This window comes from Fukomys damarensis, unplaced genomic scaffold, assembly GCF_012274545.1.
Source record: "Fukomys damarensis isolate Sample0158 unplaced genomic scaffold, DMR_v1.0_HiC HiC_scaffold_38, whole genome shotgun sequence".
In the NCBI taxonomy this organism is placed as follows: domain Eukaryota; kingdom Metazoa; phylum Chordata; class Mammalia; order Rodentia; family Bathyergidae; genus Fukomys; species Fukomys damarensis.
In genome coordinates, this window is record NW_022900950.1 from 58519706 (window position 1) to 58546481 (window position 26776).

The window sequence follows — 26776 nt, forward strand, 5'->3', positions numbered from 1 at the left end:
GGAGAAGGCTTCAGCTGCACACCAACAAAGATTGCTCTATTTCAACAGCTTTTATCATGAAACGCACTCTCAAACCACCTTGCTGTGTTAAAAGACTATTAAACTACCCACATCCCATTCTCTTTCTCTTAATATCCCTAGACAGAATCATCGGATTAGGATATTATTGTACCAATAAAATACTAATTTATTCCTCCAGCTGAGAACTGAACTAGTAAATTTACAAGATAAAATTTTAGCCCATGATGTCGAAAATGGCTTATATTCTTGACAAAGTCTATGTCTGAAAATGTTTTAAAGCAGTGTTTATTTACATTCTGAAAGTGGAACGTGCGGGAAAATTTGTGCCTATGTCATAGAGGCTTAGACAAACTGCCACAGGGCCTTTTGTGGTTAACAGTCGCTTATGCAGAAAGTAGTGAAAAAAAGAGGAAGACAATTCAATGTTAATTCTCTCACAAAATGTGGTTATACTTGTTCTTTGGGGATTTTTTTTTTTTTTTTAGCATAAAGTGAGGCGAGGGTGGGCTACAGAGTCCGAGAAGTTTAACTCCAGTAGTAACTTCCCTCTGGGAGAAACAGAAACCATTTTAAACTGTCTCTTGCTTGAGGCCTGTGTCTCCAAAAATACACTGTTCCTTCTTGAGCTATCTGAATTGGGTATCTGCATGGCATCAGCCATAGTTGGCAACAGAGAATCTGACTCTTTTGCCCTCAGGTGTCATATTTGTAAAGTACACATTTTTTAGAGTTATTTTGGAATATTAGAAAACTACCTGTGCTGTTTTTTTGTTTATTTCAAAAAGCACTGACATGCTCAGCACCAATTCTTCATTCCTTAGAAATCCTACATGTTTATATCTGCCCCCTGCAGAGAACATGCCTGCTTGATGACTGTATGCTAAATCTGTATGTTGGAAATTGAACTATGCTTGTATTGTCACAAGTTAAAATTTTAAATCCCAGAAGTGTGGTAATAGCAGTAAGTTGAAATATATTTAGTTCTAGTATTTTTTCATGAGTTTTAAAAGTATAGAATGAATGGAAATTGAAAATTACTTCACACTATTTTGTGAGGATGCCTTTGTATTATTAATAGTGTGAGAGCTACTTGATTTTCATAGTTTTGTTGACATTTATATAGAGAGGGAAAAGAAGAATATGAAAACAGAGACTTAGTAAAAATCTGGTCAAAGGAGTAAAAATAGATTAGATAGAGCAGAACTGAAGAGAGCAAAAAAGCATAAAATTGAAATAATTGAATGGTCAAAGGGAAAAATAATGTGATGTATTAGGAAAGAAAGATTAGGAAAAATGAACAGAAATCCTGGTGGGGGAGAACATAAGAATGGAATAGAATCTATCTTCAATTTTCGATCCTGATATAGAAAGCACAAATTTATTTCTCCACGACAATAGGTGGTAGAACTAACTGTGAAGGTTTTTAATATACTAGAAAGCGAAGCTGAGAACTCCTTATATATTTAGAGTAGCTTCACATGAAAAAGTTTTGAAAATTCATTGTATCTTGTCTATGAAAAAATGGAATTATGACTAGTTATTGGTTACTGGTTACAAAAATGAAATCAAGAAAAAGTGTAAAAAAATACCAATACAGCTTTCTTAATAAAAGTAAAATCCTGTCATTGTCTTTCTGCTTAATATTGTATCTGGCAATATGTTGGATAGTGCAAACAATTATGTGACCTGAGAACTCGGCTCTTAGTCATTTGTCTATAGTTTAATCTTAAAATTTATATAGATATATACTAGTATTTACTCTCTGAAGCATTTGTTCAAATATTAATTTGCAAGGACATGTCTAATATTTTGCCCAAAAGATTTGTAAAAGAATCAAAAGTAAATATCTTGAAAATTTATTTGTATTGAAACTTAGTCATAGTTTTGATTGTCCTGTCATTTAAAACCGAGTCCAATTCCCTTCTAAATCTCTGTGTAATACCCACAGAAAAATGATTTCACTTTCTAAATGCCTTTGTTCTTCTGACTGTCTGACCCTGTGTGTACGGTCTCTTCTAAAAACAAAGTGTGCTCTCGTTGCTTCTACAAGCTTAACTCTCCCTCATTCATTCTTTGATCCTGACATAGGTAATATTTTATTTTAAAGACATTCATTCACTCTGTTGCTTGTGTTGCTCTGCATAACACTCTCCACCTTTATTCTTCACACATCCCTTTCTTTCTTCTACTTCATAGGTATCATGAGCATAATCAACTTCTCTCTTTTTTTCTACTATCAACCCTGAGAAGTTTCAATGAATATCTATTAATAAAATGTAGGTAATTGAAATATCGTCTTTAAATGTCCATAATTCATAGTGTATCTTAATCTTCATTTAACCCATTTTAATGAAATATTCTATTTTTATGTTACTTGGTCCCATATTGTAGTAAAATTTCACAAAGTTCCGTTAAATGTTATCTTCTAATAAAATGCTGGAATATGACATTTATCCATTCATATCCATTTGTTAGTTTGTTTTATATGTCAGGCTTAACATGGCATTCTTTAGTCACTCCTGCCAATGTTACCAACAAACATATAACACTGTACAATAATTATTTGTAGAGCAGGCTATTAAAATTAGAATTAGCTATGTTAATATAGAATACAATAGGTTTGAAAGGAAAACCCATTTTAGTTTTAGTTATTATTTTACTTTAGGGAGTAGATTTCTATGTTCATGTCCTCTATTGCCAAGATATATTTTCAATCACTTATTAGCATATTGTTAACATACAATAATTATGCATAGTTAATTCATACAACTTGAAGAGTTTGTAGATAAATACATTTGGCTACAAAATCATCACTACAATCTATGCCATATGTCTATCCAGTATCTTCATTTTCTTATCAGTCTTAGACTTAAGAACACAAGATGTAACCTCTTATTGAATTTTATACAGTAAATGGAAATTGTTTTAAATGTGTTAGAGATTATAAAATAATTTATATATTGACAGAAAACCATGTATGCTTCAATTGTGTATAATAGCAATATGTAACTTTGGTTTTAAGTTTTTTCTTAAAATGAGTGGTTTATTTTTAAAGAAAAAAAATTGCCAGTATAAAAGTGCAAGAAATAAATTTTAATTATATAATGAAGTGTCATTAATTATACTCACTATGAAGTACAATAGATCTCTGGAACATGCACATCTTGGCTATCCAAATCTTTTACACTTTGCTTAGTAACTTTTCCGGTCCTACCGACTATACTTCCTGTGTTTCCCTCTATCAGGGTACCTTAAATTCATCATATAAATGACATTATAAGATGTAATAAATTATGTAATAAAATTTCCATCCATTTTAATCTTTTTGATTATTATATGTAGCTCAAATAGTCATAAAAGCAATTTTAAATGCACTTAGATCTAAATCATTGTAGGTTACAGGGTACTGCTGTTCGATAGCAACAGTAAAGCTATTTGAACACAGTGCCACAAAATGAATAAATCTCATTTATGATATTAGAAAATCAGTGAGCAAGCAATTTTTGAGCTTAGGAACATGATATGTTTCTTAAATTGTAATTCATTACAATCTGCAACTAAAATTTTATTGTTATTTAATTCAAGGAAGTGAATAATGAAGAATATTTATTAGAAAATAATAATATCAAGTCAGTCTTACAATAAATGGAATTCACAATACTGAACACTTGTCAAATCATCTGAAAACATTTTAAAGGCGTCAGAATATTGAAGTTCAAAAATACTTTGCAAATAATCCCATACATTTATGTGCAAAGCTTTAGAGTCCATTTTTATTCTCTTCTACAATTGTCTTTTACAGATGGATTCTTCCTTGTAATTAGTTAATAGGTATGGCTTCCAAATCCAAAAGTCTGCAATATTACTGCTATAAATATCTCTATTCTAATTTTGAAGAATTTTACAAAAATTGCTTTTAGTTCTGAGAAATTATAGAGGTGGTGATTTTAAAACCAATGTCCTAAAAATAATTTCCAAGTATTTAAATTATAGACAGTCACTGATAAAAATATTGAAAGTAAAAATATTCACTAAACAACATGCAATTATATGTATATATTAGTAGGTTGAAATTTTTATGTCAATACTTTTTGAATTCTTTTCATTCTAAGATATATATTAAAGTCACCTTAGGTGACTTTAGGTTAATTCTTTTTTAGGATTTTTTTTAACACAAGAAGAACAAATATCCTCTGGAAAAGGCACTCAATGATTTATTACATTTATTTATTTATTAGTAATTGTTCAGTTTATTTAAACAGGGTGTGGATAAATGTGAGGCATTTATTGAGTAGCATAGGGGAAAGGAAAATGTAAAAAAAACAAATTGCAGAAAATGGATAGTTATACTTATTTTATATTTTATTTGAAACAAGTAAATAAAAACTTTATACATCTATATTACTAGTTCTAAGAATGACACTTGAAGGTAAGTACAAAACACTTGTTAGTATAAATACATCACCTAATTTTTCTATTGTTACTTTGTTATGAGACAGGGTCTCTTATGAAGCCCAGGCAGGCCTTGAACTGCCAATGCCTCATCCTCCTGAGTGCTATGATTATAGGTCTGTGCAACTACACTGGCTTAGTTTGCATTCTACATGTAGTTTATAAAGACTGTATAGAAAAATATATATCCATTTGGACACACACACTGGGTTAGGAAAGAGACTGAGTGTTATGGTGATATAGCATCAAAATGTATATGAAATGGATAAATGCATTGAAGTGAAAAATGAAAAAAAAAACTACTAGACCCTTGAGTTATCTCTGTTCTCAGCTGATGTGAAACTACTTCTGAATTTTGCCTCTTGATTGCATATCTTCACTTTTGCTTTCAAGTCCACAAATTTGATACATGGCTCATCCTAAATTCAGCCATTTTGAATCTCCCAGAGTATTTATCTCTTAATAAATATGGTAGTATAAACTTGCTTTTGAGGAAATGTATTAAAATGGTATGTAAAAGAAAACCCACAGAATATTATGGAACAAACTATATAAACAAGTGACAATCATACGAACACAAATGAAAGCACTGCTGTAAATCAAATATTTCTTTTCTCTATCTTGTATTTTGAATGAAAATCAAAATCCCAGTAATTATGTTAAAAGTATAAAAGAGCTGGAAAAAATATAGAAACTAACAAAATAAAATAAGCAAACAACAACAACAAAAAAGAATACAAATAACATGAGACAAAAGAGAAAGTAAAAAAAGAGAGAATGAATGAAAGACAGAATGAAAGGAGCAAAAGAAAGAAAAAGGAAGGAAGGAAGAAAGAAAGAAAGAAAGACAGGAAAGAAAGAAAGAAAGAAAGAAAGAAAGAAAGAAAGAAAGAAAGAAAGAAAGAAAGAAAGAAAGAAAGAAAGACAGGAAAGAAGAAAAAGAAAGGAAAGATTCAAGAAGGGAAGGAGAGATGAAAAGAGAAAATCATGGAGCAATATTACATATCATGTGAGATCATTTGTGACATCTTTCAAAAACTGTATAAAATTGTTTAAATTCCTTAGGAGAGGGTTTATACAGTTCTACTTTTCCTGGTTAGAAGATTTTATTCTTATTTCTTAGAAGAATAACTCTCTTTCCTACTTTATATATTTTCTTGAACCAGTGAAATATTCAGCGTGAGAAAGAAAATTATTCCACATTTATACAATTATCTTGAATTATATTTTCAGTTACATAATTTGTTTGCTAATAACTCAGTATAGTAAATTCACCATACCTCAGAGCAAATCACCCAATACAGTCATTTTTAAAAGGTACAGGCAATTTTATTTTACAAATAAAAAGTATATATCAATCATTCCTTCAGCACCCTTAGAAAATAATTGCAAGTTTAAGCAAATTCCTCTTCTAATCAATGAGTTCAAATTCAGTACAGTTTATTTCTACAGGAGATATCAAAGTGACTAGCTCTAAATAAACAAACAAATAAATAAGTTTTATTTTTGTTATACATACAAGGTAAAGATTAATTCAAAGACTATTCCATAAGAAATGTGACAAATGCTATTATTAACCTCTGAAAAGTGGTGTCTGAATGTGAACCCCTCAGTAGTGTCACTGTATAAATGCAATACAGTCTGTTTTATATTTTAACAAATTATTCTGATTAAAAATATGACATTTATTGTGAATGTTAAAATTTTCCTATGGCTGTTACTATCCCAGAATCAATTTTAGTTATTATTGTTCTCATAAAGTGGTAAGAAGGTGTTCAGTTTGGATGAGGCACTAATCCATTCTCCCCCTAAGTGCAGAGAGCCCTGTGTCATTTGTCACTTGCTGCTGCTGCTACTGTTACTTATACAGGGATTCCTATGACAATAGGGATACTTGTCCCTTATCCCAAAGAACTGACCCATTTTCCTTAGGCTTCTTATTGGAGAGAGGACCCTGACCTCTTTATTCTTAAATCACTTGCAATTTTTAATTTGACTTCTACTCTTTTGTGTTGTATACCCTTTGCCAGCTCTTTGTTAGTTTTACAACACGTGAATGTATTTCTCAAAGACCTGGGTGCCAGTCATAGAAATATAATTCTCAGGAAGACTGCCTGGGCCCAATCTGCAGGGTGTGCATGACACCTAAATTTGATCAGAATTATTTATCAATTAGCAAACACACATTACCTAATCACATGGACAAATATGCCACCTCAGGTTTTCTAGTGTTTTTCCACTGCCTCACTCCAGTTAATTCCTATAGAATGTAGCAAAAAAACTGTGGCTATACCATCCTGAATGCACCGGATCTCATCTGATCTTGGAAGCAAAAGACCTAGATATAAATGAACGAGTGAATGAACTAATGAATGAAATTTTACTGTTTTTTTTTCTTATAAATTCAAGGTAAAGATTCATTCAAACATGATCCCTAACAGTGTCCAGTGCTTGAAATTTTTTCCTATATTTTGTTTCAGAAGAATGAAGTTCAGAATGTATGAAAGTTTTCTCTCATTGCAGTAGCCTGAATAAAATCTGTCTTGAATTTTTTTAACGTATGTCCAGGGAAATGCTTCTTTAGCAGAAAGAGAGTTTATGTTATACTTACTTTTAAGATCACCTTTAAAACCTCTTTAACAAGCAGTTAGGATACAGTTATCATATAAGATGTATGGTAAGTCTGGAAAAAAGGACATAGAAAAATCTTGGTGGACTACTTTATGCCTTCTTTGGATTCATAGATTTCTTTTTCTCTTTTCCTTTTCCAAGTTCATTTTCTGTTCCCTGACTTACTATCACTCAGAAGGAAAGAGTAAAAATATGACATTAAAATGTGCTTTTGTAGGAGGTGGAATGGAAGGAAGTGTTATTGTAAGTGAAAAGATCTCAGCAGGATGTGTTAGAAAATCTGGCTGTACTTGCATCTTCTTTTTTAAATTCAAAGAAATCTTAATGAGGAATGTAGAACTAAAAGTCATATAGTCAGGAAAAGCATGTTAAACATTATTTGCAGATTGAGGAAAATGTAGCTTCTAAGAAGAAATAATTTGCTGGCTTCCTTATATTCTAAAGGAATATATCTAATAAGAAATAAAAAATTAAATACAGGAAATTTCTTTATCCTGAGGCAATTCTATAAATGATAATGTGAGAAGAAATGAATAAACAAAGTCCATAGATGTTTTTAATAAAATAAAGCATGGTTACACATGTGATGATAATATAAAATGCTAATATGGTGATAATAACAGTGGTGTTCATTATATACTAATTTCCTAAATGTGTTAGTATAAGAAGATATTGTACATTTGACTCTTCAGAACTGCATTGGTCTTATTAATTTAAACTTAATCTTCAAAAATATAATGTGTAGAATTTTCTGTATAAAATATCTGACATTAAGAATGGCATAATATTTTGAATGTTCCAACAAAAAAAGTATTCGCATGGTTTTTCTGTATATTAGATGTAAATTTTTGAAAATATTGCTTTAATTCTGTGGTATGTAATTTTTTATTGTTATTTTAAATTAATAGTATATGAATGTAGTACATAATAATTACAGTACTTGTGGAAAGTTGTATACATACATAATACATATTACTACTAATGTCCTTTTTCATCCCCTTCCCCTCCTTCCTTGACTTTCCACTCATCATTTGATCTACCTTTCTTTGTTACATGTTTGCAGTATATAATATTTTCATTCCTTGTCTGGAGTTAGTACATGTACCTATCCCAAGTAAATATTACTTTGGGCTATCTGTACTGTCCCCCGATTGCCTATATTTATGTAATTTTAAAACTTTTTAGATTTTAACTTATTAACTCCAGCAAATAAAAATTAATAAATTAGAAAAATATTTGAAAGAAATGGCATAGATGTGTTTTTTCTTATTAAAATATATACTTTATTTTAATTATAAGTTGTTATTTAATTTTTGTTATCTTTCTTCTTGGCTTTAAGAAAAAAACATTTATTCTATGTGATTTATTATGCACAGTTGCATGATTTATATTTGTTATATAGAATTCCATGGCTATTCAAATAAAGTATCTGTATGATTTTCCTAATTAAAAGGGTATATATTATTGATCCTTATGGATTATTTTCTATCAAGAGATCTAAGAAAAATAGTCTCAAAATAGAAAGGTAACAAAGTATAGTTATAAACATTTATTCTATGTGATTTATTATGCACAGTTGCATGATTTATATTTGTTATATAGAATTCCATGGCTATTCAAATAAAGTATCTGTATGATTTTCCTAATTAAAAGGGTATATATTATTGATCCTTATGGATTATTTTCTATCAAGAGATCTAAGAAAAATAGTCTCAAAATAGAAAGGTAACAAAGTATAGTTATAAGTTATAAGATTTCAGTAGTCTTTTTTTTGGGGGGGTACCAGTGATCGAACTCGGGCCTTGGGCTTGCGAGGCAGGCATCAGAACCGCTTAGCTAAATCTCCTGCCCTTTAAAATACAATTTAATCATTTCCTTTCATGTACTATTTCATAGATCCTAATGTGCATATTAATTCATATTAATTTCTGCCATAATTAGATAGAGAATAGTTTATTAAGTTCAAAAACTCTGTTATGCTCTTGAAGAGATACCATCCCCTCACTCCTAGATTCTAGCAACCTCATATCTCAGCAGTATATAGTTCTCTTGTGGAATAATTTTTCTAGACTAGCATGTGAATGGAATCATAAAATAGGCAATCATTTAAGATTAGCTCTTTTAATTACACATAATTATCTGAGATTCATATAAGTTATTTCATAGATTACATAGATTGTTACTTATTGTTGATTAATATTTCATTACATGGATTATAATTTTATCAATGGAAGATATTTGACTTGTCTTTGATTTAACAATTATGAATAATGCTACTAAATGCAATTGTGTTATTTTTTGTGGTCCACTGTTACTGTTCTCATAGGAAAAATACACAGGAATAAAAATGACAGGTTATTGAGCAGGTATATTTTTCACTATATAAAGAGCTGCAAAACTTACAGAAATACTGTGTCTATTTACTTTCCCATTATTCAATTTGCATGGGTTCTCGTTGATTCACATTGCAAAATATTTTTTAAAATCTCAATTAGAATTTACCCATTTAAATATGAGAATTATTTATATGTCACCATGTTCTTCTTTTAGTATGTGTAGTCAAAGTATCTTTGAGGATTAATGCTTTCAATATATTTAAATACATAGGTTATATGATGAAAAGTTTTTACTATTCTAGCCATTAAAATTCTAGAGTTAACTTCTTTTGACTAAAAAATTGGATAAAGTTGAAATTTATATTTGACAAGTATAACAATCTTCCAAAATGTTAATATATAAAGTTGTTATTGTAGTTAACACTGAATATATAAGTCTATTCTCTACAATCTGACACACAGATAAATTAACCAGGTTTATAAATAGCAGCCTAGACAGTGAATATAACTTATCCAGTTTTACAAGCATCCTTATATATAAAGACAAACCAGGATCCATTAATTATTGTTAGATTATTATGTAACATAGTAGTCACGATATCTTAAAATATTTTCTCAATTATCATATTAAGAGTTTGTCTTTGATTTTTTATTTTTACCAACTTTGATTGCTTTATTGTATGAAAAATGATAATGGGAATATACTGATGGAATACTGGCTAAGATTCAATCCATCAAAACACTGACTTGTTTATATAATAGGCAATTAAAGTTAAAGAAGAAACCTAATCATAATAGATCAGTGATAGTGACAGAAAGTAAAATATAAATAATAAAATTCAAGGAAAATATTACAAGGTCTTGGAAGAACAAGTAAAACATTTTTTTGTGATTGTTGGTACAATCTAGGTATACAATACAGTTACATTCATTATTTGGATCCTGGACCTTTACATGATAGGTCTTGATTCTCATTTTTTCCCCTTATCCCTGCCCTACCTTCACCCCTCCTCCCCTCCCCATTTACAAATACTTTATTTCCATTTTGTCAATTTCTCATATTTTTTCCTCTCCCTTATTACCTTTCCTCCACCCTTCTCACTTTCCCTACACCTTTAGCCCTTTACTTCCTCTTTCACCTTATTAATTATCTCATTAGGATCCTGTGTACTATTATAGTTTTTCACACCAGAGAAACTATTTGGTATTTCAGTGAAAGAAATCTCTGTATGAACTTTAAAAATAGGGAATCCTAAAATAAAACTAAAAAGGAAAGTAAAAGAGAAAAGGCAATGATGTAAGATTTAAAAAATCCTTAATTCTTTAGATGAAAATGGTCCCTGAACATATTTAAATTGCTTCATGCTGTTGTAGTCTTATCTTATTCTTTTTTTCATTATTTAGAGAATACTTTATTAGCTTCTGTAATCAAACTCATGTAGATATGACCTTACACATTTGCTACAGTACATTAACCCTGTACAAATGGAAAAAAAATTAACATTTCTAGACCTATATGGCTGTCCATTTCTGTACAATGCCAACTCAACACAGTAAATTGGGATAACTTTTCCCAAAGTTGACAGCACAGTTAAAATTTTCAAAAATTCAGATTTATGCATTTATATTTATATAAAGAGACCAATAATAGCAGTATATTATGCATCAATAGCAGCAAAAGCTTTTCCAGGTTCTGCAGTCATCTGAACAAAATTATAGACAATCAGCACATGCCATTAAGAAAACAAAAACAAAAAAAAAGAAAAGAATAATACCCAGAAAACAGGAAAGTTCTGTTGCTTATGTGGTATTGTGGTGCCTGGCACCATTTTTTTATTAGCATCTTAATCATCATCTGGAAAGAGAACATTCTAGAGTAATATCATTAAATATAGCTCTGATAAAGCACAGTCACTACTATGTATCATAAAGCAGGTACAAGATATTTTACATTCACAGAGTTATGATACAGTACAGTCCTACATCAATATTACTAGAATCAGTTTTGGTTTGAAATTTACTTTGTCTGCAAATAAGTTTGCTACCCCTGCGTTTTTCTGGGCTCCTGTCCCATGGAGAATTGTTTTCCATCTTTTCACTTTCAGTCTATGGGCTTCTTTTTGCAATAGGTGTGTTTCTTGTATACAACATATTTTTGGATTTTGCTTCTTATTCCATTTTGCCAGTCTCTTTCTCTTGATTGGTGAGTTGAGGCCATTGACATTGTTGGTTTTAACTGATATGTACTGACTTATTATTGACATGTTATTGGCCTTTTGTTAACTCTTTTTACTTTTTCACCTTCTCCTTTTAGTTTCTTGCCTTGCCTTTTGATTTGCTCTGTTGGGCCTCAGGTGTTGTTGCTATCATTATCTTTTTCTAGGATCTTGTTTAGAATTGCTTAGTGTGCTAATTTGGTATTCATATAGTTTCTCGGGTGTTCTTTGTTGTGGAAATATCTTATTTCCCCATCCATTTTGAAAGAGAGTTTTGCTGGATACATCAGTCTAGATTGGAGGTTGTTCTCTTTTAGTACTTGAAATATCTCATTGCAGGCTCTCCTTGACCCAAGGGTTTGTGTTGAAAAGTCTGCAGTGATTCTGATGGGCTTTCCTTTGTATGTGATTTTTTTTTTCTCTTACTTCTTGTAGTATTTTGTTCTTCTGTTGGGTTTCTGTGGTCTTGATTATTATATGTCTAGGTGTAGTTTTTTTTTAATTGTGGCTAGTTGGGGTCCTATATGCCTCACTTATCTGAATGTCAAATTGTTCCATTCTGTTTGGGAAGTTTTCTGTCATTAATTCTGTGAACAGCTTTTTAAGTCATTTGTATTTTCTCCTGCTACTTCATGGATTCCTATCAGTCTTATGCTATTCTTCCTTGCATCATCTAGGAGTTGTTGGATCGTTTTCTCATGAAGTCCTACTCTTTTTAAGAGACCTCTCTTTTCATGGTCACTGACTGCATTCTTATCTTCTATATCTGAGAGTCTATCTTCACATTCTTTTATTCTGTTGTGTACACTTTGAATGGAGTGTTTAATCTCCTGGATATCTGTTTGAATCTGTTTTATGGATTCCATTTCTTTCCTGCATTGGGCATTTATGTTTTCCATTTCTTTCTTATACTGGGCCTTCATGGCTTCTATCGTGGTCCTGAGCTCATCTATTTTTTTGACAGTTTCTGCTCTAGAGTTTCAAATCATCACTTCCATTTTGTTCACCATCTCTATGGTTATCTGGGAAATTATTTCTGTTTTCAATTTTTCTAGAGCCTGATTGATCTGTTTTGTTACTTCCTGTGCTTTGAGTTCAAGGTGTCCTGGTGGTTCACTATCTGCCTTTTCATCCTCATTTGCCCTACTGTTTGCCATTGGTGAACTGGAAGTTTGTCTTTTTGTCTTGCTTAAGTGTTTTATCATTTTTATTTCTGTTGTCGGGCTGTCCTTGGTTTAATCTCTTGGTTATCACCCAAATCTTTCTGATATAATTGCACAATAGCTTGTGGGTCTCTAATGACTCACAGAAATTCTTGTCTTCATAACATCAGAGAAACAGCTCATCAAATCAACCATAATCCTTTATCCCAACTGATACAATCAGCAACACATTACAATCAAACACAACTTGGAAGCTGACCACCTGTGGTAGTCACTAGTCTGTCACCCTTAATCCACTTGTATTAAATTGAAATCAAGAAGCAGTCCAGAACATGTCCGCAGTGAACAAACTTTTCCATATAGTATAATTACCATTTAGGATGGGGGCTCAGACAGAGCTAGGATGCAAGACCCCTGATCTCAGTTATCTGATGGCTGAACCCCATAATGCAGACTGACCTTGGGCTGCAAGGTCCAGATTGAGTTCCCCGACCTTCTGAATGGTTGAAGTCCACACCATTCTACTACAGATTTCCCATGCCCTTTCTTTAAAGATGTTCAAAGTTGGAAACTCAGAAAAAATACCCTTTATGACTACCTCTTCTTCTGTAGAGTGCGTCGGAAGACTGGCACAATCAGGAGGTCTAATAGTGTGGTGCGGGGCATGGGCCATAGATAAGGGCAATTATGGGGGTTCCAGGGCCCCTGAGTGGCTAACCTCCTGGCTCTGAAGCAGTGGCAGCTCCAGCCTGGAGAAGGAGTGGCTCTCCTTCCCACGGTGGATCGGGCCCCATGCTATCTTCAAGGTGTTGGAGGATGGCAGCTCTGGGTGGAAGAAGGCATGGCTCTCCTTCCCTGGATGGATGGGGCCCAGGCTACCTTCCTGGGGCCAGAGCGATGGCGGCCCCTGGTGGGAGAAGGTATGGCTCTCAAGTACAATGTTTTTAATACAGATGTAAAATGTAGAGTAAAATAAGAGAATGTGTGAAATGAAGAAGTATTTTATGAAAAATGTGCAAATATTTTGCAAAACAACTGAAAAGTTTAACACAACACACAAATACAAAATATGGTATAAATCCCAAATATCATTCAGCACACATCTGTGCATGCACGTACACTCACACACACACACACACACACACACACAAACATACACATTGAAATGTAAACTCATCATAACAAAGCTGGAAGAAATTACACATGAAGTTTTAAAGCTTTCAGAAAGAGGAAAGATATTATTTTAACAAGACGAATAGGTGAAAATTAAATTTTAAAAACTTTTGAAGACAAAAACATCTAAACTAAAAATTTTACCTGCTGAAAGATTATAGTCAACAATGTAAAATTTATATATTTAAATATTCTTCAAAAATCATTTCAAAATTAAGATATTGTACCTCACCTTTAGATGGAAACTTAAGGAAATGTGTTACCATCAGGATCCCATTATTTAAATAAAAGAAAAGGTGATGGTTCATATAGAAAATGATCCTATGCAAAAGTGAACCAGGGAATAAACCTGGTAAATGAAAAAAGTTGTAGTAGATAAATATGAAATTATAATGACTAAAATGTCCTAAGGGTTGTAAAATATCTGTAAAAAAAAACGAAAGTGAAGAGATCAAAGGAGTTAACATATTCTGTTTTAGCAATATTTGAAATGATAAAATGATGACAGCACTAATGTAATAAGAAAGCATAGTGTAAACTGAAAAGGCAGAAATCTTAACTAATCTGCAAGTGAATTGAAAAATGAAAGAGTAATTGGTGTTTAATCCAAAAAATTTGAGGAACTTGGAAAAGGGCATATAATCAAATATTAACATGTAGGAGAAAACTCCTATTATAACAAAGAAATAATTTCAAAATGCTAAATATTAACAGAAAAGGCAAAACATATAGATATTTAGATATTCTAAATGAAAAAAAACATAATATTAAAATGAAAAATCAGAAAAGCCAAGCAAACAAATATTGGTTTGAAAAAATTGAATGATTTACATATATATTACACACACTCAAATATTATGATATTGTACCTAAGAACATTTGAATGCCCTTTTTAAAATTTTTTATCTTTTTTTTTTTTTATTTACTTTTGTGTTTTGAGACTGGCTCTCACTATGTAGTGGAGACTGACCTGGAACTCACTATGCAGCCCAGGCTGGTCGCGAACTCAGAGCAATCCTCCTACCTCACCCTCCCCAGTGCTGGGATTACAGGTGTGCTCCACCATGCCTGGATTTTGGATGCCCATTTTTTAAAGTGCACCCACAATGTTGTCCATATCAATTCCACATGATGGAAGAGATACAAAATGATTGGGAAACCTTGCTTCCTAAATTACAAAACATTGATTCTTTTCTAACCATAGTGGAAGCATTATGCTGATAATCAGTAACACAATAATAAGTTTGAAATCTCTGACTACAAATTCAGCAGTGTGCTTTAATTAGCACATGCACAAAAATGTAATAAAATAATTTAGAAAATATTTTGAACTGAATGATAATATAGAAAAAAATTTGGATGCTAAGAGAAAAATTAGATGCAGTAGAGAAAAGTTGCATTTTAAAGTGCCTTAGGAAATAAAGGAAATTTAAAAATTATTTAATTCACTGATTAAAAAGAAATGAAAAGATCACGTACTTCAACTCAAGTTAAACAGATTGAATGGGAAGAAGTATTAAAATAATGCAAAATGTAATAAAATAGAAAAATACACAAAATTTAAAAAATGACAACTGACAGCCCTTTAACTCTTTTACTTACAAAAGGACAAATTTACCAAATTCAATTAAAAATAATAGAGAAAAGGGAAAGAAATTTTAAAATATTACTATTTGGAATTGAAAATCAGACACTAGCACTAATTTTATAAAATGGTAATTTTTATGAGAACCTATTTGTGAATACAGATGACATGTTTACTGTTAAAATAGGAAATCTACTAAATGTGTTTAGAATAATTAAAAATTTAATTATCTATAAAGGAAACGTCATATTTTATAATAACTTTCTCAAAGAAAATCACAAGCTTTAACTTTCATTGAGTTCATCCAGGAATTTTTAAAAACATTTAATCTTATGTACTGCACAATTAAATTCAATTTTATTAAAAACATCCAAGAATAAAATATGATCAAACTCACTCCACAATTTTTCCTGGGACTACCATAAATTTGATCTTAAGGTATTGCTAATTTTCTTTTAATCAATTAAAACGTTGGATTTTTCTTGCTCTTGTTTTTCTAGGAGTCTAAGATTCATCATTAGGCTGTTGAGCTTGCTCTGTTTTCCTAGTGTGGGCATTTAGTGATATGAATTTTCCATGTAGAACTGCTTTCATTGTGTCCCATAGATTCCTGTATGTTGTATTGACATTTTCATTTACTTGCAAAAACTGTCTAATTTCTTCTTTAGTTTCCTCTGTGATCCATTAATTGTTCTGGAGAGTGTTGTTCAATTTCCATGTGTTTATGAAGTTCCTACAGTTTTGTTATGCTATTGATCTCCAGCTTGATTGCACAATGATCTGATAAGATACAGAGAATAACTTCAATTCTTTTGCATTTATTCAAACCTGTTCTGTGAGCTAGTATGTGGTTTATCTTGGAGAATGAATGTATATTCTGATATTGTGGGGTGGAACACTCTAAAGATGTCTATTAAGTCCATGTGTTCAAAAGCTTGGTTCAGTTCTAGTATTTCATTGTCAATTTTTTGCCTAGATGATCTATTTGTGATAGTTATGTATGTAGATTACCCGACACAATTGTATTAGTGCTTAATTGGTTTTTCATGTTTCTTAAATTTCCTTTTATATACTTGGGGGTATTAATATTTGGTGCATATATGTTTATGATTGTCATCTCTTCCTCTTGAATTGTTACATTTACTAGGATGTAGTGGCCTTCTTTGCCTCTTTTAATCAGTTTTGGTTTGAAGTTTATTTTGTCTGCAAATAAGATTGCTACTCCTGCTTTTTTCTGGGCTCCTGTTGCATGAAGAACTGTTTTCCATCCTTTTACTTTCAGTCTATGGGCTTCTTTTTGCACTTTGTGTTTCTTGTATACAACATACTGTTGGATTTTGCTTTTTAATACATTCTGCCAGTCTGTTTCTCTTGATTGGTGAATTGAGGCCATTGACATTGATGGTTATAACTGATATGTACTGACTTATTATTGTCATGTTATTGTCCTTTTGTTGACTCTTTAATTTTTCACCTACTCCTTTTAGTTTCTTGCATTGCCTGTTTGATTTGCTCTGTTGGGCCTCATGGTGTTTTCACCCTTATTGTCTTTTTGTAGGGTATTGTTTAGAATTCCTTGTAGTGCTGGTTTGGTATTCATGAAGTTTCTCAGGTGTTCTTCATCATGGAAGTATCTTATTTCTCCATCCATTTTGAGAGTTTTCCAAATCACTGGTCATGATGAAAATAACAATGAGATTCCACCTCAGCCCACAAAGAATGGCTGCTATCAAGAAATCACTCAATAGCAAATGTTGGCAGGGTTGTGGGGAGAAAGGAAGCTTTTAATTTTTGGTGGGAGTGCAGACCAGTGCAACCACTATGGAAATCAATATGGAGATACCTCAAAGAGCTGGGGCTAGAGGTTCCATTGTATTGAGCAGTCCCTCTGCTGGGTATCTTCCCAAAAGAAATAAAGCAATCAGGGCTGGAGATTTAGTTCAGCAGTTCAGTGGCCTGCCTTGCAAGCACAAGGACCCGAGTTCGATCCCCGGTACCAAATAAATAAATAAATAAATAATACTGTAAAAAAAAACACACACACACACACACACACACACACACACACACACACCTATGTTTATAGCAGCACAGTTTGTAATAGCTAAAACTTGGAAACAGCCCATCTGCCCATCAGTTGGAAACTGGATTAAGAAGATGTGGTTTTTCTATAAAATGGGATATGACTCAGCCATAAAGAATGAGAAATTAGATTCATTCATAAGAAAATAGATACATATTGAGCATATATTCCTAAGTCCAATAAATAAGTCACACATGTGTAAATACCAAATAGTTTCTCTTGTGTGAATAAACTATAATAGCAAATAAGATCTCAGTGATATAACTGACATTGTGAAATAGGAACAAAACTCCTAAAGGTGTAGGGAAAGTGGGAAGGGTAGGGTAAAGGTAATAAGGGAAAAAATAGGAGAAAATGAAAAAATGGAAATAAAGTGTTTGTAAATGGGGAAGTGGAGAAGGGGTGAAGGCAGCGCAGGGACAAGGGGAAAAAATGAGAACCAAGACCTGTCATGTAAAGGTACAAGATCCCAATAATGAATGTAATTGTACTGTATACTTAAAATGTACCAATGATCTCAATGAGGGGGAAAAAAAAAGAGGAACTGACAAAATTGGCTAAAATGAGATACAGTTTTCTGTGTGTTACTAGCTGTGACTGAGAGTAATTTGATTTACCTTTAGAACAATGTCTCTAATAACAAGAGTTCATATATTTGTATTCATACATGTTTACATGTTATACAAATACAAATATCAATGTTAGTGCTTAGTACTGTCACTTATCTGATAAATATAAATATATGTACAATATATATTTATAATTTTATTAGTTTCCAAATATGTGCTGTAGTTGTAGATACTTTGTCTTACATATACAAGTTTGCAAATATATTTTCTAATTTAATATATGGAAAAAGAGAAACATTTTTACATGGCACTTGGAATATAATAAGTGATCTTTACACTACAGTTGTATTTATAATAATATATTTGGTAAGTATGTTTATTTGTTGTCATTATCATTTTGTCAAATGCAATTACATCTTGACTCATGAAAAGTATACCTTTTAATTGTGCTCAAAAACACTTCTCCATTTTCTCTATGTGTTTAATAAGTTATAAGATACATGAAAGAGTATTTTTAATAAATATTTTAATATTTTATTTGGAGAGCCACATCAAATGCTCTACATTCCATATGTTAATGCATTTAATTGCATCTTCTAATTTAATTTTAACAGCATCTTTCAAGGTGAAGAGTGTGCTGCCCACTTATATAACAGAATATTCTAATTTTCAGACTGTTGATGGAATTCTGATTGTGTTCTTGCTTGTCATCTTTCTTCATCCCTGATGTGAGAGCTATAAACAGCTACTTTTGGAGAAGAAAACTAGATTTGTCTAAACCTAGGCTTAAAGGTTTTATGGAGCTGGGCTCCTTGGATTTTGTCATATAAGCTATGCAGCTCTCTAATTATAACCTTGAGTCCTGCAAACACTTCATCTCTGTACAATTAGTGAGCATTTGTACTTCTGAGTATTCATCTTTGGGTCTGGGACAGAGCATTTTCTGACCTGGCGGACCTCTGTGGCAATTTTGGAGTTCCTGAAACTCTTTCTGTGCCACCTGTACTTCTTAAATTTTCAAGTAAAGCTTCATAGTAGATTAAAACCTCTGAATTTTTTCGGTAGTCACCATCTTGATCCTATACAGTCGCAGGCTAGTATCATAAATAACATTGCCCTTAGATTCACAAAAAATAAATGACCAAGGTCCTTTTTGACAGAGGGAAAAATGAAAAGAAACACATGAGGCCTTGATGCTGTAAAGTCTGCTTACACATTTTCCATGTAATCAGGCTTGTAGCTGATTGTGGAAAATAGGTGTTATAAAAGTTACTTGGAAGAAATAAAATTAGACCTATCAGAGACAGCTAAGTGGAAGAAATATAAGGTATAATGTAAGTAATGAAAAAAGTTGCTTCTCTCAACTTTTGTAAGTTTAGTAAAAGACAGACACCCAGAATAAATTTTCTGATAGCTCAAGAAAAATTTCTTTCAGAAGCCTCCTATAGTTCCTTGATTACTTGGGCAGACATTACTTTAGCTCCCATGTCACTCTTTAAAATGATGAATCATGCAGAAACACAGGTAGGTGAAGGTGATGGGCAAATTACTGACCAAAGCAGAAGGTACTCTGTTAATAAATGAAGAGACTTAATGAGAGATGGTAAGGTAAAGTCTGATGAGTCATTATTGCCCCATAGCTTTAAAAATAACTAACCTGAGAACATTTTTCTAATTTGCTGAGTGGAAAGATTATTTTGATTGACAGTTCACAACAAGCCTGCAAACATTTATAAGCAGAAACTTCACTTTGGTATGACAACTATCCTGTGAAGGAAGGAGGAAGAAGGAGAAACTCACTCTGAGAGTTGAAACGGTTCCATCTGTTCATTGACTCCAAAATGAAATAATTCTCTGTAAATCCCAGGAATGACAGAGTACAAACAGATCTAGATTAGCTGCATGACGACGACTCAGTCACAGCTAATTTATAGTCATAGACACAGATGATGTTAGATGACTACACACCTCATGGATACGATAAACACAACAGAGATGCATGTTAACTTTATTATATTATTTCAGCAAGACCACCTTAGGCAGGTTAGATTGATGTAAATGCTTTCATCCTCCTTTTGAACCCAAGATTTCACAGAATGTGTCAGTAGTGCCACAGATTCTCTGATTTTCCTGCCATGTTGTGTGCATTAATTTTTTGTTAATTTGTGATCCCATCTTTTAATATTCTTTATTGTATTGTAAAAAAATTCTTTCAGTGTTTTTAATGTATTTAATTTCACCAAGTCAGCTGGAGTTAAAAGAGGAGACATTTTAGGATTTTTAAGTATTATCCTAATTTACTAATGTCTAGATACCAGAAATACTTCTAACATTCCCTTTATTTTTCTTCTTTCTATGTATCCATTCCTTTTATATATTCTTTTCTGTACTCAACTGTGTGAATTTGAGTTAAAACTATTCATAGTGATGTAAAGATTATGCATCCAAAACAACATTAAAAAAGAAAAAGAAATCAAAACAGTGAAAGGGATACATGATAGTTTTTTTTGTTTGTTTTTTGTTTGTTTGTTTGTTTGGGTTTTTTTTTAGCTTTCTAACATTCTTTTCTTTCTCTTATACACCATCCAACAACTTTCTTTCTGGATCTATCTTAAAGATGAACTACTATATTTCTGAAGTATGAATTGCGATAGTATTTTCATTTTGTTTCCTACATTGTAGAAAAAGAGATTGATTATGTTCACCTTGGTATTAGTTAATAGAAAATAGCATATGTATGAAGTTTTCAATTCTGTTTGCCTATAGATGCTCTAGAGAATTGGTATGAAAAGAAATATAAGCCAGAGTTCTTCAAAACTTTCAAACTTGGTTATAAATTGCCAAGTGAGAAAATGATTGGGTTGTGTTATATCATTCTCCAGTGGTAGGAAAAAAAAGATTGTACAGTTTCTTATCTCTGAAAATGCAGTAGGTATCACTTTCTTTTTTCCATCACTCAGCATAATTTAATATGTTAAAGAACAGCTTCTTTAAAAATTCAAAGGAGGAAACATTACAATCTCTTAAGAACAATACATTTAATATAATCTCAATATTCTAAATGAAAAAATGAATTATTCATTCTACAGATTTTCTATCTTCCTTGAACAATACAACAAAACATGTTTTAAACTTTGTGTTTTCATAAGAGGGAAATGAAATCTCGTTCTGACACAATGACAAGTTTTTTAAAAACTAAAACCAATATTGTACTCCTGGAGTCATTTCTTTACATCCTTTCCCTGTCCCACACAGTTCATACTCAGCCATCTCTGCACCCAAACACGGAAGTCTCTGTCTCCACATTTGTTTCCTCATCTAACATCTCAACAAGAAAATTAAAATGTAGATGTGTGTGATCACATGAGAACTAGATTTTAGAAAGCCAACTTATTCACTGAATGATGAAAGAAGATGCTAAAATTAAGTGAATTAAATGGCAGTAGAAAAACTACACCATTTTTTTTCATTTACTACCATCTAGTATTTAATCATAGCTTGTGCCCAAAGGAAATAATACCATGACATACGTCAAATATTAATGGCAAAATACTATATAAATATTTTTGAAAAAATTACAGTAACATGGAAAATATTTGTTATAACACTAAATGCAAATTTAATATAAAAAACTGTATATACTGTATGATCTTAAAACTGTCAAAACTGACCAAAACAAAACATGTCTGTCCTATAAAAGGCTGAAAGAAAATAGTTCAATTGCCAGGGATTTAGCTCAGCAGCACCATGCCTGCCTTCTCAATGTCCTGAGTTTCTTCCCTAGTACAAAAAAGAAAAAAAGTTTCAAAAGTTAACAGTGATCAAATTCAATTAGTCCATCTACAGTGATCTTTATTTTTCTACTTTTCTGTATTTCTAATATTTCTCAGCTTGAAATCATTTTTTTTTTCTTCTTCTTCTTCTTCTTGAAATAGAGTATCACTATATAGTACAGGCTGGCCTGGAACTCTCAGTGAACCTCCTGCCTCAGCATCGAGAGTGCTGGGGATTACAGGTATTCACGATTGTATTAGATGGCTAGGGGCATTAAAAATATTATAAAAATATAAGTCCCATAGAAGTATTAAATTTATTTTAATGACTTTATTTCCCACCTATAAGAAAGTACATGTACATTCACGGAACTCTAAAATATTCCAGGATAGACCATGAAGCCACTGTTAGCCCAGCCAAATGGAAATGCCATGGATTTACAGAAATAACTGCTATACCCATGTTTGACTCTTTATAGCACAGGACTTCTTTCATGCTAGAATTAAACAAATAATGGAATTTTTTTTACTATGTTTTATGCAGATGTCACGTTATAAATCACTATTACCACAGTAACTATGGAAACAATCCTGGTTTCAGAGTAGAAACAAAACAACTTTATAATATGAGTGGGCCAGAAGAAGTGCCAGGATTGAAAAATTAGAAAAAAAGTACTTTCTGTAAAAATGATTCTGAGCCAGGCATGGTGTTGCACCACTGTATCCCAGCATTCAGTAGGCTGAAGCAGGAGGATTGCCACAAGTTTGAAGTTAGCCTGGCAACATAGTGAGTGAGGGCCACCCTGAACCACACAGGGAGACCCTGCCTAAAGCAAACAAACAAACAAACAACAAAGATTCCCTTTAAAATATTTGTTTGCTATATACACTGCAAGGCTCCTATTCCCCTCCAGCAGTAAAGGAAGTCAACCCCCTAGGCACTTTCTACCGAAATAGCCATTGGTTTGTTCACTGACAAACAAAGGCTGAAGTCTTGCTAAGAGGCTAGGAGACAATAGGCTGTCCAGCAACATTCAGAGATTGCACAAATAATTAAGTCTGTTTAACCAGAAGCCTGTCCTATGCCACCACATCTTGGAAGAGCCAAAGATGACCTCAGTAGCTGTTGATGCTGCCACTGGGATGGGATTTGAAATTAAGCCACAGTGGCTACAGGAAGCTCAGACTTAAATTGTAGATAATCACCTGAAAGACTTTGCAGGAGTTCTTGAGTGTGGTACAAGCTTCTGCAGCTCTCAGAACTCCCTCCTCTGCCCACTACCCATCTCCTAATGGTAGGTCTAAGCTTATGGATGCCCAGGGTATAATGCCCTACAGTAATATATTCAAAATTGGAAAACCAAATTAAGCAAGTTTAATTTTTTCATCAATATCTCTCACAAGGAATGCATGATTGTTATTACAGGAAATAATTTTCCTCTATTAATATCCCAGTTGCTAAATTAAGTTTTTGTTTAATGACTCACGGGGACTTATGAATGACATATTTTAATATTAAATTAGTTGAAGTGTTGCATTAAAAACAAATCAATTAATCATGAAATTAAGAATGTTTTTCAATCCAAGGCAAATTATTAACACCCTGTTTCCTTTCATTTTCTAACAGATTGTTTGTAGGGCAAACCAGTTGTACATCACTAAGTATAGTGGACTTCAAATAAGACTGTGGGTCCATACACATATAAACCTCCATACCCATATGCATATATGTACACATACATACAAGGTAATCTTTATTAATAAACTTTTCTTCTTTCACTTACTGCTTTTAATCTCGGGCTACTTCCTATGTCTTTTTCTGACACCTCAGTTTAAAGATAAGTGATTACTGTTGGCAGTTTACTTTGTGAATATAGAATTAGAAACAATGTAGTTATATTAATAATTATTGTCAAGGGCCAAAAATAAAATGTTATCTAAATCTCTACAATAAAGAATGGTATATTGATATTTTCTGTGCACAGTGCTTAGATATCTTAGATATTTTTGGCTTTGATATACTCTTTCTGAAATTGTTTATTGGCTAAGTCATCCCTAAAGCAGGTCTTATTTTGAAACACAGTCTTTAAGATACATGACATAGATAGGTGACGGTGTCTTAAAACAATTATAATCAAGTTGTATGTCTCAATAATTTTTTTTCAGCTTTAATTGAGTGTATTGGTACATTTTAGGGATACAGTACAGTTACATTCATTGTTGGGATCTTGTACCTCTACATGGCAAGTCTTGATTCTCATTTTTAACCCTTACCTCTGCCCGCCCTTCACCCCCTCCTCCCCTCCCCATCTACAAACACTTTATTTTCATCTTTTCATTCTCTCACATTATAACCCTAAATTTTCTTTCACTTTTAATCATGTTAACTATATCACTCAATCAGAGGATCTTCATTGATTTTTTATTATGTAGCTTTTACAGAAAGTAGTTTCATAATTTCATACCCAAATACCATGATTTGTTTTATATAATTAAACAAATATTTCATGTATCTCACTTCCCTCATTCATTACCAGGTTGGGGGTCTTTTGTGATTGGGAAATTGAGCTCAAACTATTTTAAAAGCTGAAACAGGTGGGACAAAAGAGCCTCTGGCTAGGTCTCTATCATAATCCAGGCTAATGTTTGAAATATCAAAAATCCCAATGTTCATTCATCGCCCTTATAATTCCAGTCTGACTTCAAAGGCAGTCACTTTACCAGCTAACTTGAACACAGTTGTTTTTCTCCATTGAAGGGATGGAGGTCTTTGAGTGGGTTGAAAGTGTCATGGGACTAAACAAGTTTGTTACTTTTTCTGAGTCACTGAAACTTGCTATCAGTAATATGTTTCAAAAAGGAATCTTTGAAGCAGTGCTCATAACTGAAAAACTTGGACCAGTGAACACTTTCAGAGATCCATCCAATTCTGTGAATAAGAGATTGTGTCCACCACAGAGCTATACTAACAGTCCTGATACGGACATGAACTTCAAGATGATGGGCAACTGCCCCTATCACTGTGGAATTTAAATACTGAAAAAATATAGTAATGTAATATATCACTGTATTGTTTTATATATATATAATACAAACAGAATATGGGTTATACAAATTTAGCCTTTTAGTGGTAATAAATTATGACATTACATATATAAGCATATAAAAGTTACTCTTGCCTTAAAACAATAGAATTGTGACTTCATATATGATTATCCTCTCCACAAAACTATTTTCTTTCTTAATGTGTTATATTTTAACTGTGAAAAATCAGTACCTAAATTTTTTTAAATATATGGGAACATTTATATTTTTCTGGCAAAAGACCTTTGACTGACATATTGCGACAATGAAATATACACCTAAATATGTAATTGATATTTTAAATATTGTATAGGGGAATTTTAGAAAATGATGAACAGTTGAAAATATTGAACATCTTTTTAAAATATTCATTAATAAATTTGTAAATTGTCAATAATTCTGAGATGATTAGCTATGTGTGTTAAAATATTAACTGTTATAACAAGTTTTGTTATTCTCTACAAAAAAGAATTTATACAAAGTAAAGTCCTTCCAGGCATGGTGGTGCATGTCTGTAATCCCAGCACTCAGGAGCCTGAGGCAGGAGGATTGCTGTGAGTTCGAGTCCAACCTGGGCTACATAGTGAGTTCCAGGTCAGTCTCAACTACATAGTGAGACCCTGTCTCAAAAAACCAAAAAAAAAAAAAAAAAAAAAAAAAAAAAAAAAAAAAAAAAAAAAAAAAAAAAAAAAGTCCTGTCACTCTTTTGTTCCGGGTATTAGCACAGACAACAAGAGAGACACAATCTTTAGTTCCATAAGAATTTCATTTCAATGTGGAAATAAAATATTGAAAAGCAAACATGAACCAGAAACTGATGGGTTGACATTGAAGATCTATGAAAATGACAAATATTCAGCAATCCAAAGACAAAGAAAATCTAGCTATGGAAAGCTTGTGGAAGTAACATTCTATGAAGAGAAAGAAGGGAACCAGGGTGCATGAGAAATGGACTCTGTAGAAAAGGACCATAGCAAGGAACATTGGAGCAGCTAAATTCCACAGGATTGTAATCAAGATGAGAATGTCAATATGAGAGCATTTTATTTATTTGTTTATTTATTCATTTTTGGGGGTACTGGGGATCAAACTCTTGGGTCCTTGCTCTTGAGAGGCAGGTGGTGGAACCACTGAGCTAAATCCTTGCCTTGAGAACGTTATAATAGATTTTAAATAACCTTGTATATCAAAATGCCATTTAAACAAATTCTCATTATAAAAAGTCAATCTTTACTTTTGAGTTAGTAAATAGGGATATTTATTCATGTATTTTTTTACTAATTTGTAGGGTACAATGTGAGGTCTGATAGGTGCATACACTGAACTAGACAAAGCAAGCATTTAATTAATGTGTTACTGTATTTGGCATTTTTCCGGTGGTGATAAGACTGAAACAATGTACAATTTAAAAGTATGCAATATATCGGTATACTAGTAGTTCCCACTGAGACCTACTGATCTCTTGAAATCATTCCTCTTGAAATTTTGTGTCCTTTTCCATTTCTACTCCCCTCACACACATTCTGTTTATCACTGTTTTACTTTCTGTTTCTCTGATCTTGATGTTTTTGCATTTCACATATAAGTGAACTCATACAGGATTTTCCTCATAAGCCTGGCTTATTATGCTTAACATGAACATTTTCAAATCATCCTTGGTGTTAAAAATATAGTATAGAAAAATATCAGA